This window comes from Loxodonta africana, chromosome 16 (assembly GCF_030014295.1).
Source record: "Loxodonta africana isolate mLoxAfr1 chromosome 16, mLoxAfr1.hap2, whole genome shotgun sequence".
Taxonomy (NCBI): domain Eukaryota; kingdom Metazoa; phylum Chordata; class Mammalia; order Proboscidea; family Elephantidae; genus Loxodonta; species Loxodonta africana.
In genome coordinates this window covers 21,682,359-21,691,497 of record NC_087357.1, presented here as the reverse complement: position 1 = coordinate 21,691,497, position 9,139 = coordinate 21,682,359, and positions in this window count along the sequence as shown.

Sequence of the window (9,139 nt, the reverse complement as noted above, 5' to 3'; positions counted from 1 at the left end):
GTAGCTACCTCTTCTTGCCCTCAAGAGGCAGTGGAGAGTTGAGTTAGAAAGGTGACCTAGCATAAAAGAAGGTCATTCCTCTGGAGTTGGGCTGCCTGGGGTCAATTCTGGCTCTACTGCTTTTAATTATGGAGTCTTGGGCAAGTTAGCTCATTTCATGTTGTTTGTTGTCATCAAGTTGGCTCTGGCACATGGTGACCCTATGCATCATGGATCGAAACACTGACCTGTCCTGTGCCATCCCCATGATTGGTTGTGAGTTGGACTGTTGTGATCCAGTGAAGGGTTTTCATTGGCTGATTTTCGGAAGTAGATTGCTAGGCCTTTTTTCCTAGTCTGTTTTACTTTATTTCTTAACATCTCACTTTTCTATAATTGGGGTACTACTACCTCTCAGACTTGATAGCAGGATTAAATGCCTGTAAATTGTGTAGCATGTAAGTGTTGATTTATTTCATCTCATTGAGATGAAATGAAGCAATTGAATTAGATCATGAAGATCTAAACCTATAGGTTCTATGATTCTCCTTTGAACTTCCCCTTTAATCTTAGAAGGGTAAGGTTATCACCTCATCATGGATGAGGAAACTGGGGTCTAGAAAGTGTGAATGACATATCCAAGGTGACACAGCAGATAGTGAGGGATGACTCCTGGGGCATGGCTTTGCACCATTTTGAAGCACAGTAAAACTTGTAAAAGCCAGAACTTGTGTAAGGCGGAAACCTTTCCAAGAAGGAAAACTCAAATATTTTCCACTAAAATGAGCAATAGAAAAGTGGTAAGACTGCACCCTGTCAAATGCGGAAAACTGGCGAGACCTGGAAAAACAAGGCTGTCTCGTCAAGTTCTGGCTCTCACAGATTTCACTGTAGAACAGAGTCTGACCTGAGTAGTTAAGGCGAGACAGTATCTTCTGACACCTTAGAAACATTTTTTGCAAGGGGGATTGAACGTAAAATGGTTTGGAGATTAAAAAGCCAGTCACCATCAAGTTGACTCCAACTCATGGTGACCCCATGTGTGTTAGAGTAGAACTGTGCTCGATAGGGTTTTCAGTGGCTGATTTCTTGCAAGTAGATCTCTTCTGAGGCACTTCTGGGTGGACTTCTTGAAGTGCCAACCTCTCAGGTAGCAGCCAAGGACATTAACTACTCAAGTAGTTAATGTACTACCCAAAGATTCCATTTAGAAATTAACCCTTTGTTAATTAAAAAAAAAAAAAAAAAATCCAGCTCCCCAGAATCTATCGTTCCCTAAATATTCTGGTGAAACCAGGTCCCTTGGTCAATGAGGGCTCAGACCAGATGGTCCCAGGAACAGATAGTTTTGTGGCATAGCATAGTGGTTAAGAAGCCGGGCTTGAACCTTGATTCTGCCACTTCCTGGCTGGTTACCTTAGGGCAAGTTATTTGATCTCCTTGAACCTCAGATTTTTCTGCACACTTTTTAAAAATTAAGGTTTAATTTATGTACAGTAAAATTCATCCTTTTTAGTGTACAGTTCTGCAAGATTCGGTAAACTTATACACTCGTGTAACCACTACCACCACAATCAAGATATGTACAAAACATTTTCACCACTACTCCGCCCAGATTCTCCTGTGCCCTTTTATAGCCAATCCCCTCCACCCACCCACCCCTAACCCCCGAACCAGTCATCTGTTTTCTGTCCTGTCTTTTTTCCTTTGGACAAATATAAATGGACTCATACAGTTTGTGACCTTGTGCAAATGCATTTGAGAGTCATGCTTTTTATATACCAGTAGTTTGTTCCTTTTTATTGTTGAATAATATTCTATTGTACTGATGAACTGCAGTTTGTTTATCATTCCTCAGTCGGCATCTTCAGTTGTTTCGTTCTTGGTGATTATGAGTGAAGCCACTACAAACATTTATACCCGTGTTTTTGTGTGGATTTAGGTTTCCATTTTACTTGGGTCAATACCTAGGAGTGGGATTGCTGGGTCATATGGTTAGTATATGTTTAATTTTAAAAGAAACTGTCAAGCTGTTTTCCACTTTGTATTTCCACCAGAAGCGTATGAGAGTTCCTGTTTCCCCACATCCCTGTCACCACTTGATATTATCAGTTTTAAAAATTTTAGCCATTCTGAGAGGTGTATGAACGGTTTTTAATCTGTAAAGTGAACACCATTATTGTGCCTACATGACACTCTTGTGCAGGTTAGTTGAGATCACCTGTGTAAAGCACTTAGCACACTATAAGGAGGGTTTGCTAAACCCGAGCTGCATTATTTATTATCCTGTTCAAGCCCAACATTCTTGCACGTGATGAGTATTGTACATTATGCTTCTCGAGACCCCTTTCCTTATGTGAAAACATTAGTCTCTGGTGGTCCAGATTGCTGCAGGGCTCTGTGAAGAGACCATTTTGTATCTGTGTTTTAAAACTGGGCTGTTTTGTCTCCCTGGTTTTTTGCAAAGGGACTAAGCAGCAGCTGTTGGTAACAGGCCAGGCCAGTCCAGGGAGCTCTGAGGCCAGGCTTTGGTGAGCAGACCCTCCAGACGGACCTTCCTGCCACTGCCTGAGGCCTGGGGGTTTTTCTTGGACTGCTCTCACCCCTGCTGCCGGGCTTCCTTGCCTGTCTACCCTGCCAGCACTGAGCTCCTGGCCAGTGGCACAGGGGAGCTGCATACACGGCTCCCTATTAAACATGGATTACAAAAAAAGGCAAAATGTGTAAATGAATCAATCTCTGGGGGATTTAGCCTTGGAGGTCTCTTGGAGGGAAAGAAATGATACAATTGTTCCTTTCAAAGCATGGCTGAACTGTTGGCCTAATCACAGTGGCCACCATTGGAGGCTGGAGATGGTGGCATTCGCTCCCTTTTCCCCACTGCAGCCCCACAGAACAGTGTTAATGTTTCAGGTAGCCCCGATATTCAGCAGCAGCCCAAGTTCCCGGGGCTTTGGGCACTCTGGCAGTAGGCTCAAAGATATGAGACCAAAGCCCTAAATAATTCAGACAGCCAACCCTAAGAAATATGGGGGTGGGTCCAAAGACATCAGGTGGCAGGCCCAGGTATTAGTCATTGTGCCTAAATAATGTAAATGGCAGGCTTAAAAAATGGATAGCAGACCCGAAGACACCAGGCAGTGGGCTAAAAGAAGTCAGGTGGCAGGAACAAGGAATACAGGTGACAGGTCCAAAGTAGAGTTGCATGGCACTACTTATATGGTTCTTTTGTGCAAATTAGAAAGTTGTCCCCTCTGGGCAGATGTGGCTCCATGGGTGCCCTGCTTTGATGAGCAGAGCACCCCCAGTGTCTGGACACCCTTGGACAGGACACATCATGGAAAACTCACATGGCACCCACGCCTCTGGGATTCTTTCCAAGTGGGTTTTCATGGCCATCATCATAGATGAGTCCCACCAATGGATTATGCTTTGCATAAGCCTCCCTGTTATTGGATGGTCTTCAGAGACCACTGTCCCATTGTCTCTGGGAGAAGAAAGGACCGACAAGAAGAGAGCTAGAGCTCAGTGGGAAGAGAGCATTGCCAAAGCCTGGACTTGGAGAACACTTGCCATTGGGAGGGAGAAGCTGAGCCGAAGTCATGTTGGCACAGAGAGAGCCATCAGCAAGTGATCGCCATTTCCAGCCTCCTCATTTGTCAGAGGAACTGGGACCCCAGGAGGAGCAAGGACCTGACAAAAGCCACACAGTATTTAGTGCCAAAATGCTGAAGGAGGCTGGGAGGGACTGCACTATGGGGTTGGTCAGTGGGGTGACTGTGGTGCCATGGAGCGCAGCTGATCCAAGAGGCAGGGAAGTTCCTTGGCAGCTCAGAGAGATGTGGGATTGATCTAGGAAGCCCTGGAGGTATGTGGTAGGAAAGCAAAGTCATAGAAGAAAGGCAGCTTGAACCTTCCTTCCTTTGGCTTCAAGGACCGCGTTCTCTTGGTTTTCCTCCTACCTCTCTAGCTGTTCCTTTTTGGTCTCTTGGCTGACTTCTTCTCTTTTGTAGATCCCAGTGTTGGGGTGCCCCAGAGCTCTGTCCTGGGCTCTCTTCTCTACCCACACATTCTCTCTCTCCTGGTAATCTCATTCAGATTCATAACTCTAAATGTCCCCAAATCTGCCCAGTCCTTATCTCTCCCCAGAACTCCAGTATTGTATATCTAACTGTTAAGTGACACTTTCTTTTAGCTATCTAATAAACCCATTGCTGGCAGTTGATTCCAACTCATAAGCGACCCCACAGGACAGAGTAGAACTGCCGCATAGGGTTTCCAAGTGGTTGGTGGATTTGAACTGCTGACCTTTTGGTTAGCAGCCAAGTTCTTAACCACTGTGACACCAGGGCTCCAGATATCTAATAGCATGGCCTAATAAATCTTGATCATTTGTCCCAAGCCTTCTCCAACTCCAATCTCCCACTCATAGTAAAGGGCACTGCTATCTACCCAGTTGCCGTGACTCCTGTTTCCCACACCACCCTCCCCCAATATCCAATCCATGAGCACTTTCTATCAATTCTACTTTCTAAATACGAGCAAGTCCAAATAACTCTACCTTCCAACATGGATCCATCCACTTCTCCCTATCATCACTCTGACTATCCTAGCTCAAGACAACGTCCTTTTGTTTGGAGTAGCACCATAGCCCCCTATCTGGCCTCTCCACTTCTGTTCTTCCCCCATCTCCTACCCCTCAAATCTATTTTCTACATGGCAGGCAGCCTAATCTTTTCAAAACATTAATTATATCGCACCACTCCTAGTTTAAAGCCCTCCAACGGACTTGCATTGTGCTTGACTAAAATAGAACCTCCTTATCGTGGTGCACAAGGCACCACACAAACAGGCCGCTTCCTACTTCACCAGCCTTATCTCAAACATACTCAACTTTATCCATTGGATTCTGTCATTCTGCTCTAAGCCACCTACCTTAAACCCTTGCACCAGCTGTCTCTCTCCTGGAATACTCTTCCCACTGGCACTCATAAAGCTAGGTCCTTTTTTTTCTTTTAATTTCCTCTCAATCCCATCCATAGAGAGGCCCACCCTGTATCCCCAGTCTAAAGTATTCACAGTCAAGCTCTATCACACCAGCCTGTTTTGATTCTCCATGTAGCACTCATCCCTCTCTGATTTTGTTCTCCTTGTCTGTTATTTCATGTCCTTTCTCACTAGAATGAAAACTCTCTGAGAACAAAGAACGTGTCTTTTTGTCCGCTGTGTGTCCATCACTTAGCAGAGTGCCTGGCCTATCGAAGGTGCTCCACAAATATTTGTTGGATGAATGAAGAACTGAAGAAAAAAATGACAGAAGGAATGAGTGAATGAATGAACACTGGACTTACAAAGGACCCATCCTCTGGCTCTGTGTCCCAAGAAATATTTCCCTATTCATTCATTTAGTGCACATTCTCTGAGCCTCTACCCTAAGGAAGGCTGATAGATAAGAAGTGGTCGCTGTCTTCAGAGAGCTCACAGTTCCAAGGAGAGCTGGATAATCATGGAGACAGGGCACTAGGAGAACCTGAAAGAAGGTGTCTCACTCATCCCAGAGAGGAATTCTTGGAGGAGGCAACATCTAAATTGAGACCCCAAAGACAAGGAGGAGATGTGGCAAGAGTGGTCCAGAAAGGGGACACAGCAGTTGCAAAGGCCCTGAGGTGAGAGAGAGAAAGCATGGCCTATTTCAGGAAGGGAGAAAAATTGGCAATGGCCGAAGCCATAGAGTGGAAAGAAGGAAGAAAGACAACAAGGAGAGAGGAAAGGAAGGAAAAAGGGAGAAGGTAATGCAGGTGGAGAAAATTTGAACCTTGTGTTCAGGAGCCTTCTGTTTAGGAACCGGGAGGAGGGAAGAGGTCTTGATTCTCTCCATGGCCTTCCTTTGTTCCTGTCCTCTGGCCCTGGCCTCCTGGACAGTCCCCTTCTGGATCTGCCTGATGATAAAACAGAAGGCATGTCAGGATGACCTCAGGTTCCTTTTATCCCCTACCACCTGGGCAACTAGGCTATTTAAGTTCACTAGACTCTTTGGTGGTACAGTGGTTAAGCACTCGGCTGCTAACCAAAAGGTCAACTGTTCGAACCCACCGGACACTCTGCAGGAGAAAGATGTGGCAGTCTGCTTCTGTAAAGATTATAGCTTTGGAAACCCTATCGGGCAGTTTTGCTATGCCCTGTAGAGTCACTGTGAGTCAGAATTGACAGCAACAGGTTTGGCTTTTAGCTTTAGTTTCTTTGAACCTCTGTTACCACCTTCACTTACAGGTGAGGAAACTCAGTCCCTGGGTGGAGGGTCTTGTTGGAGCTGCAGAACTGGGAAGAGAACTGGTTCTTCAGCCCTCCAGGGTTTTCCACGTGGCCCACACCCTCTTCTCTCCTGAGATATGTCTCAGGCACTTTTCACCTCCAGGGGAGTGTGCTCTGGAGGGCCTGAAAAGCCTGACCCAGCACCCTCCAAGGGGCCCCCTGCCACATTCCCATTGCTCCAAGAACCTTCTACAACCCATTGGTGTCACCAGTGGCTCCAGGCCAAGCTGACGGCATCTGTTCTGACTTAAAGTATTTATTTTGAGAGTCAAGTGTAGTTGAACTGCCTGTTTCTTGGCAGAGCTGGCTGGCAATGAACTTGGCCCATGGTGGTGCCTGGCTCCAGGGGATGTTGCCTGGGCTGTGGAGGAGACTCACAGAGAGTCCTGTTTACAATGAAAGGGTCTCATGAGTCCTGGCTGAGGTGGCTGCCCAATCCTCCTGAGTGCTCCCTGGTGAGGGGTGTTCTATTTGTGATATATTCTCAAGGGATGTGAGATGAAGGGAGCCAGTGAAGGGCAGGGCCTGGTTTTCCTTCAGCTGTTTCCAAATTGTCATGTATCCTCGGGCCACTCTCTCTGCTTCTTTGGGTCTCAGCTATCTCATTTTCCGTGTGAAGATAATGCTACCTGCTTTACAGAGTAACTGAGAGTCCCTGAGAGATATCTATGAAGTTGTAGAAATGCCAACTGCTAGCTCACCAGGGAGTCCCTGGGTGGTGCAAATGGGCAGCGTATTTGGCTGCTGACTGAAAGATTGGAAGCTTGTGTCCTTCCCGAGTTGCCTTGGAAGAAAGGCCTGGTGATTACTTCTGAAAAATCAGCCATTGAAAACCCTACGGAGCACAGTTCTACTCTGACACACATGGTGTTGCCATAAGTCAGAGTCAATGGTAACTGATTTTAAATCACCAGAGCTGAGTTACGGCAAGGGGGCAGTGGTTTGCAGAGAGTCTGAGTGTTCCATGGTGCTTGCCTCAGTGTTCTGAAGAGACATGGACACACTGAGAAATGGGTCAGCAAGAATACTGAGCAGCTGTCACTGTCCTCAGCAATGAGAACTCCCAGGTGAGCCTTTAGTATTAATAACAACTACACTGGCTAATGTTTGTTAGGAGCTGCGAGTACCAGGCGGCAAGCTTTGCAGGTGCTCTCGAATAATCCACATAATCAGACCCAGGGGTCAGTATATTATTCATGTGTTCCAAATAAGGAAATGGGTCTCAGAGACATTGAGGAATAGAACCCATGCTTTTAAGTAGCAAACCTGGGATTTGAACCCAGGTCCTTCTGATTCCAAAGCCCATATTGTTCGTAACCAATATCTATCTAAAAAAGCAAGTGTTCCAGCCCTTATTGTGCTTTATGGAACACATGATAAGTGTTCACCAGCCCAAGGGTCTACTATCAACAGGACAGTGTGCCAGAGATGTGTGATGAAGAAGGAAAGACAGGTGAGTGTCTTAGGCTGCGTTCTCTAGGGAAACAAAACCGGTGAAGGATATATACATAGAGAGAGAGATTTATATCAAGAAAATGGCTCACACGGCTGTATAGGCTGAAAAGTCCCAAGCACATGGGTCAGGCTAGAGGCTTCTCCTGACTCAGGTAGCTGTAGGGCTGATGAATCCAAGATCAGCAGATCAGATGTCAGGCCTCTGGTTCACAGGCTGCAGAGGCCAACAAATCCCAAGATCAGTAGGTAAGACAGCAGGCCGCTGGTTTGCAGGCTGTGGAGGCTGGTAAGCTGCCAATTCAAGTCCCAAGAACTGGAGGTCAGATGCAAGATCCAGAGTAAGCAAAAGCCTGCAATCTTTGCCAGAAAGTACACATATATTGGATGTAGGCCATGCCCTCAAGGAAACTCCCTTTCAACTGATTGGCTGCTCGTAGCAGATCTCATCATGGAGGTGATTACATTATATTGGATCTTATTATGGAGGTGATTATATCATTACATAACTGCCAAACTACATATAACTGCCAAACAGCTGAGAAACATGGCCCAGCCAAATTGACACACAACATTAACCATCACGGTAAGTAATGGGCAAACTCATTCCAGCTCCTGGGTCAGACTGGGTCTGTGGACTGGAAGCACCTGCTGCAATTGAGAGGATTCCTCCAATCCCATCTTGGCTATATATATATATTTTTCCCTGTTGGACAGCAACTGACTTAATCTGGTTGAGAGTTTGGGCTTTCAGTCAGATATCTCTGCCAAATATTCATATACATATTCAATAGCTGGGTGACCTTGGACAATTTACGTCAAGTCTGTGCCTCAAGTTTCTCCATTATAAAACGAGGATAATGAGCAGGACAATTGTAATAAGGTGCAGAATAAACTAATGCATGTTCACAGAAGATAACAGAAGAAGGTGATGCTGAACTCAAAATGATGAATCCCTAACAAGGTAGCAGCAGTACATCCACAAGGAACTGCCAGGAATTCAAGCTTGATTCAGAAGACCACATGGAAAAAGGAATATCACTGCTGATGTCACATGGATCTTGGCTGGAAGCTGAGAATACCAGAAAGATGTTTATCTGTGTTTCATTGACTACGCAAAGTCATTCAACTGTGTGGATCATAACAAATTATGGATAACATTGCGAAGAATGGGAATTCCAGAACACTTAACTGTGCTCAAGCAGAACTGTGCATAGACCAAGAGGCAGTCATTCATACAGAACAAGGGGACACTGCTTGGTTCAAAATCAGGAAAGGTGTGTGTCAGGTTGTATTCTTTCACCATATTTATTCAATCTGTATGCTGAGCAGATAATCCAAGAAGTTGGATTATATGAAGAAGAACTCAGGATCAGGATTGGCAGAAGACTCATTA